This window comes from Marmota monax, unplaced genomic scaffold (assembly GCF_021218885.2).
Source record: "Marmota monax isolate L192 unplaced genomic scaffold, Marmota_monax_Labrador192_F-V1.1 WCK01_AAM20220418_F8-fsc00012, whole genome shotgun sequence".
NCBI lineage: Eukaryota > Metazoa > Chordata > Mammalia > Rodentia > Sciuridae > Marmota > Marmota monax.
Window position 1 is genome coordinate 29,190,693 of NW_026695227.1, and position 7,455 is coordinate 29,198,147.

The window sequence follows — 7,455 nt, forward strand, 5'->3', positions numbered from 1 at the left end:
CGAAGGGGATCTCAGGGCTGAGGCAGTCTTTCACGTCTTCACAGATTATGTCATCGCAGAGGACAGTCCCAGTGTCACAGACACAGATCCGGCAGGGCTCAGGCTTCCATACATCCTTATCATTATACCTCTGCCCATCCTGCAAACAGCTGCCAGCCTCCTCTGCACCAAGTGGGGTGGAGCAAGCAGAGAGCGAAGGGCAGGTGGGGTGGAGAGCCAGAAGAGAAAGAGAAAGAGGTTGCAGTCAACTTGACATCACTCAAATGCTGAAGAATGTGGACCACAACTAAGAGAGAATTTACAAATTATTTTTTCGAACATATCATTCATTCTTCCATGTATTCCACAAATATTTAGTATGTGCCTTGTAACTCTGCTGTTTATTCACAGTGAAAATTCTGACCCAGCAATTAAGATAGAGGGGGTGGGGAGCTCAATGTGCTATATTCTTTTCATCCATCCAGTATGGGGGAGATCTGGTGATGAGGGTGATTTGGAAGGTGTGCAGGAAGAGGACTCTGAGCAGTAAGCCAAGGAATTTAAAAGTAGAGAAGACTGAAAAATGGTGAGAACACAAAGCCAAAGTACAGAGAGGTCTTCTTTTTCACCTTCCTCTAGGAATTGTGGAATTTGCTAAATACAACTGACAGCTAAAATTCAGTGAGAATGTAGAAAATTCGATCCACAAAAATTAGAATCTATGAACAGCCAGGCTTCACAAAATGTAAGGGGAAAGGGTCAGGGAAAGGAGGGGCTATTAGAATTAGAATATTGTCACATTGTTTACACCATGTTAGCATTAGGACCAATTTAGGAAGAAAAACAGGCACATTTGAATAACACACTTGGGGCCAGGGCAGACAAATAAATGACTTGAAAGATAAGCCCGGCTGAAGGGACCCCACACACACACCCCAGTGCTGACCTCTGGAGTGCCCCCCCCCAGAGGCCCTGTCTCTATCTTCAGACAGCACCCCAATTTGTGGACAGGAGGCTTTAAATGCTGGGCCTGGGCTAAGATTGGCCAGTCCGGTCTTGGCCTCCTCCAAGAATGCAGACAAAGAATAGCACCGGACTGGTCCCTCTCCACCAGTGCCCTGCCGTCTGGAATTCATGCTGCAAATGAAACCTGTGCTGACAAGAGCAGTCCTTAGAGCGCCAAGGGCTGAAGAGCCCGCACCACGTGCTAGGGAGCGCCCAGCGCTGTTTTTCTCATCAAAATCCCCAAAGCAAAGGCAACAGCAGTGGATGAATAATAGGATAGAGCCACAAACCCAGTAAGCGTGGAGAGCTACGGACCTGCCCACTGCTCTTGAAGGAGAGAGCAAATCTCAAGATAAATGTTTCTCTTTTCTTTTTCACTAGAAGAAATCCATTTACCCTTTAGGTAAGATAGTCATCGGGATGATGAGGGGATCCCAAAGGAAACATCGAAGCTGCTGGGTCACACCCACCGCTAAAATGAAGGAGATGAGCAAGGTGAAAGAGGAGAGGGGGCGTCGGTAATGGTGCCCATTCTAGACTATGGAAGAGCCCACTCCCACCCTGGAAGGCTGGGGAAGGAAAGGGGGCGATGCCTGGAGAGGCGGGTGCGTCGAAAAAGCGGATCAAATTTCTCCAGGAAGAGCCGCCCGCGGGATGCGCGGGAGCAGGGGCGGGGCCGGGCAGAGTTGGGTGTGAGAGCCACTGGCTGACTCTTTGTGGCTGAGGTTTTGGACGCGGCTCACCCGCAGACACTGGGAGAGTAAAAAGTGGGATTAAATGACTGCCCCTGAAAGGAGCCAGCACCGTAACTGGATCCCTTAGGTGTGGACGGAGAAGAACAGCACTACCATAATTGCTGCACGAAAACGGCTGCAGATAGCATCCCAGCGCGCCTGATCCGGTTCCCTTCATTACCCAAGCGCTCTATAAGTGATTCTTTGTGGCAGGCCAATTAAAAAGCTACCTCTTTCGGGGAACTGTTTGCTTTGCCGCCTCTTCGCACAGGGCTGGAACCCGGGAGGTGGCGGCGGGCTGGCACAGGGGGGCATTGTGGGAGAGGGGGTCGGGGAGTCCCGGGGAACCCACCGGACCTAGCCTCTCATGAATGGGGCTTTTCTCGAGCGCATACAGAGCCCAATTCACAGGTCTCCGCGAGGAACCAGTTTAAATAAATACGGGCAGGGTTTCAGCCCCATCTGGAAGCCATCGCTGCCAATCTCCTAACTCAAACAGCCTTACAAAGGAGGATTGAGGTCTCTCCCCTGAGCCAGGGGCACTTTCAGAGGCGAGGGCTGTGAAATGCAGATGTGGGTCAAAGAAGCCGACGCCAAGAAGTTTCTCAAACTCGTGGAAAGATGGGGAGGAGGGGCGTGGCAGATTCGAGGTTTCTGACATTCCTGACGTCCACGCAGGCTGCGCTTTTCCCCCACGTCACATCTTTGGATCTGGGGACCTCAGGCGGCGCCGAGGTCGGGGGTGCGCCCTGAGTAAACGGGACGAGGCTGTGTGTAAAATCAGTGGTTCAGATGCTGAATAACTTCCCTTGGGAGAAGGAGCGGCGAATGGAAGGTTTGGACCCAAAGAGCTACGGAATTCACTCTATGCCTGAAAAGATGCGGCAGTGAACGCTCTGCAGCTTAACGGAGCCCCTGTGATCTCAAATGAAAACTTGGGGAATTATTTTAGTCACCCTGTTAAATCTCATTGGGCACTAAAGCGAGGTCAGTCAGGAAGACAGATTTGTTGGATGTGTGCTTGCAAATTTTGTAAAAAAAATAAATAAATAAATAAATACAGTCAGTCTGAGCCTAGACGACGTCCAGACACGCCGTATTCCCCAAATGATTCGGAGCGGGACTCAGCTTAGTAAACTACCGGGCGATGCAGCCAGCCTTCTGCCCCTGGCTTCCTGCTGCATCGCGGACTCCAGCCCTGCCCCCGCCGGAATCAGTAGTTCTAATGAACGGAAAGTCCGCCTGGGTCCGCCGCCTTCCAAATCATCTCTGGCGACAGCCTGGTGGCAGGCGAGAGCGCACAAAGCCTATAAGGCAGAGAGACTTTGATCTCCCCTCCCCCCAAAAAAGTTTCACCTGCGATTGATTTACAATCTGTAACATACAAAGACGGGGCTGGAATTCCAGCCATCGGAAACGTGCCCAAACACGTGGAAAAAAATCCTCTTTACCTAATACACTTTCCAGGCTTCGTTTGTCCTGAATATAATCCCAGACAGTGGACTTTTTGAAAGGGGGCAGTGGAAAGGTGCGGTCCGAACTGCCTTTGGACCAAACTGTAAAACTGCCATCTCTAACTATATTCCGCTGAAACAGTCACAGCAACCAACCAGCCATATCCCCTTACACACACACACACACACACACACACACACACACACACACCAGCTCAGTGAGTTCCAAAAGCTTAGAAAAGTATCTCATTGTAGTACCTCTTGAAGGAATAGGGGAAGAAGACCTCAGTCTTCTGGGGTGCTATTTTCAGGGCCATTTGAAAAGCTGGTCTGGTTCGAATGTTATTGCCTTTCAGAAGGCCTCTCCTACGGGAAGTTTCTGTAGCCTTCACCAGAAGAGGGAAGGGAGGAACCCGAGAGGAGGGCTGCACCTTACTCTGAGTCCAGCCGGGAGGGGAGGGAACTCAAGAAATGCGCCGAGGTCCCCTAGCGCCTCTCCGCAGCCTTTCTTTGTGGCCTCAGATTTCAGCCCACCAGTGTCAGAGTTAGTCCTCTTTGTCTAACTTCTCTTTGAACCTCTTAACCTCCAACCCCTGGAAGGCTACGAAGTCATCCTTTTCGCTTCCTCGATCGATCTCTTTCTTAGTTCTTCTAAATTCGATGGGCCATAATCTGTTTTGCTGAATTCTGAAGTGCATTAGTAAGGCGAGTTGAACGCTTGTGGACCTATCAGAACTGACGGAAAAGAGCACGTTTATATCGGTGCGCAAACTTCTCGAATCCGACAATTTACAAGTTCAATATTCTCACTCAATGTAGAGACCTCCAATTGCCTCCAGCCGCGATCCGCACTGAGGACGCTGGAACAGAGCCCTTCACTTGCAGAACTCGGCTTAGTGAGTCGCTCATATCCTGCGCCTAAATCTCGAGGCTCAACCACTCTGAGAGCCTTTCTAACACAGACTCATCCGCTCCGGAGCCACAGCAGACTGGGGACGAGGATGAGAAAGGACGCATTGAAGGGAAGCAGGCAGGGACTTGTGGGCTACTTACGGACATCCTGGCCCTGACACCGAAGGACAGCGGCAACGAGCAGCGTCAGCAGTACCAGCGTCTGGGGAGCCCCGAGGCGGATCATGGCTCACCGCGGGGCCTGGCGGAGCCGGGCCCGGGCGGAGAGCGGCGAGGCGGCAGGAGCGCGGCGCGGGTCCGGGTCTCTACCGCGCCCTCATGCAGAAGGCTCTTGGTTTAGAAGGAGAAGGCGGGAGACCCGGCAGCCCAGCAGCGCTCTGCGTCTTCTCCCTGCAGCGGCGCCCGTTATATGCACCCGGTCCCTCTCCAGGCTGGCAAATTCACCCAAACCGCGGGCCGCCCCCTGGCCCCCTGCGGGGCTGTAACCTGAGACCCCGCCCCCGGAGCCCGCCCGGGCCCAGCCAGAGCCCGCACCTGCCGGGGCCGGATCCCCCTCTGCGCCCCCCAGGCTTCTTGCCCCCCACCTCTGTGTGCCCAGTGGCCTGATCGGGCGGGGCGATGAGATGGTCCCCAGCCCCCCCCCCTCCACCTGGGACTGTGACACTGCCCTCTCCATCCACAGGCTGGAAGGGGGGGCCTCTCGGCCCTCCCCTCGGAGTTCTACCGGGGTTGGAGGGGAGGGGGTTGTTTGCAGAGGCACATGCCACGAGCCCTAGACCAGGACCGAAAGGACAGGGAGGAAAGTGGAAAGCAATAGCAGTAGTGGGAGAGGGGCACCGCGTTGGCGTTTGGAAGTGGTGGAGGAGGGGAGCCTACGAATTGTCCGGGGTCCTAAATCTTGAAGACGGGTTGGTAGAGCCACTTTTGGAGATTGCCCCGACCTATCTTCTAGCACTTTCCGGGTGTACCTGGCTCTGGACTCCCACCTGGAGATTCAGAGCGATGCCCCCCTCCCCAATCCCTCCCCCATCTAGCTAAGCGATGAAAGAGTGTCCTCGGGAGACTAGGCAGACATTGGCCTGAGCAGACGGCCAGGAAAGGGGCCTGTGTGTTCCTGCACAGAGAGACCTGTGTGAAGGTGTGGGGGCAGGGGCAGGCTCTAGGAAGGGGCTGAAGGAGCCGCAAAGAACCTAGGGAGCTGAGACAAAACGGTGCACGGTGCACGCTGCCCGGATGGAGGAGGGGGCACTGTCTACTTCCAGGCTCAGACGTGGTGTCTACTGTTCCTGGCGGGGGTCCGGGAGTCCCCGCGGGGGAGTGGGCGCTTCTAGTAGGACTGGCCAGGGGCGGTTGGTCAATGTGTGTCCCAAGCCAGGGAGCCAGGAGGCCGCTCCAGCTGGACCAAGTTCTGTGAGCTAGGGGAGAATCGCCAGAATTTCCTAGTTGGTCCCTTGGCCCTCTGTTTCCTACTTCACCTCGCCTCCCCCCAGTGACTGCCTTCCCGCAGCTTAGCCCAAACAGCTTTCTCCCCAGCCCAGCTGATTTCCTCTTTCGGTCCTTGGTGTCTCCTTTGCTACCAACGAGGAACATTTCCCATACAGACCTTCTTCCTCATGAATGAGATGGTGCCCAAAGAACTTAAAGCAAAAATGAAACTCAGAGTTTAGGGTCTGACTAAAGCAGACCTTTCCTCTCGGGGGAACTGGGTTCTGTGGAGGTTTACTCCTAGACATCACCAACAGGGTTCACGTTTGCAGGAGGGTTTGGGCTTCCCCCCTCCCCACCTCACCCTTTGAAGATTCTCAAAGTAGAAACAGAAGTTCCAAGTGTGTGACAACTTAATTTCTGTGCAAGTATGCTGGCTGGAGAGGGGAAAAAAGAATTCTATTATTTAAAAGATGATTCCATGTTTTGTACAGTCTGGATGGAGAAGTTGAAGGATTAGACCACTGTGGAACATCTCCTTTATCTGCCATGAACCTTCCTTGCCTCCCAATCCTTCTATCTTCAAGTCTTGCATTCAGCTCTAGGCCCTTCCCCAGTCCCAGCCTCTGCTAGAAGAAAGCTCACTTCAAGCTGCAGGGTCCCATGTTCTTCTTGGGGCCATGGGTCCCATCTTCTCCACCTAGAAGGTAGCATAACCAAATTCTGCATACTTGTTAAGAGAAGGCTTTCCCAGTATCTATCTGTAGAATGCCTTGTTTCCATCCTTCCTGGTTCCCTCTGGCATCTATATCCTATATCCACACCTGTACTCTAAGCTACATACATTTTTTGTGTGGTTTTCATTCCCTCCTCTTATTTTCACTGGTCTTGTCTCACCAGTGATCATGGAAGCTCCTTGGGGACAAGGACTGTACCTAACACAATTTTAGCACATAGTTAAGACCTTTTGGTTTTATTAGCACATAGGTAAGAACTTGTGGGCTAATTAATTTAGATGCAAAGTAGAATTTATCTTATGATACAACCAATACATAAGCAACTATAAGCCAGGTGTGGTGGTGCACACTTGTAATCCCAGCAGCTCAGGAGTCTGAGGCAGGAGAATAGCAAGTTCAAATCCATACTCAGCAACTTGGTGAGGCCCTGTCTTAAAAAACAAAAACAAATATAAAGAAGGGCCAGGGACGTGGCTCAGTGGTTAAGTGCCCCTAGATTCAATCTCTGATATAAATAAATAAATAAGCAACTTCAAATATAGACATTCAAGCAATTGTTCTTAAATACAAATGGTCAAAAAAAATCATCAGGAAAAGAAAAAAGAATTTGGGAGAAAACACTAAAATATATGAAAAAAATGGAAATTTACCCCCAAACAACTTAGGTTATTGAGCAGCAGAGTGATACATACTTGCATTACTAATGTGCTCTTAATTTCCTTTTTTAACTCTGTAATTCATCTTTGCCAATAGGCTGGACTACATATAAGTGCTCTGGATTCTTTCCAATAATCATAGTCCATCTGTAAAAGTCAAGTTTAGTTTCCTACTTCTTCATTGTAAGATGAGAACCCTGGGGACTATAGAGTCATTAATTCTGTATCCTGTTGACCCTAAGCTCCTATATTCCAGATTCATTGGAGATGGGAATTGACAAGAGCAAAAAAAAAATAAAATAAGTTGAAAAAGTCAAAATAAACTATTGAAATTACTTAAATTCTAAAGCCAACTAAACATCAGTATTAATGTTATCTATCCATGAATTCAAGCAACTACAATTTTAAAACCTCTAATTTGTGATTCAAACTAGAATTAAGCCTATGTGTAGCAAAAAGAAAAAAGAAAAGAAAAAGAAAGAAAAATGAAAAATCACTGATTTACTGATTTGAAGATGTTTTATCTAACCATTTCATTATCCAGTGCATTTCC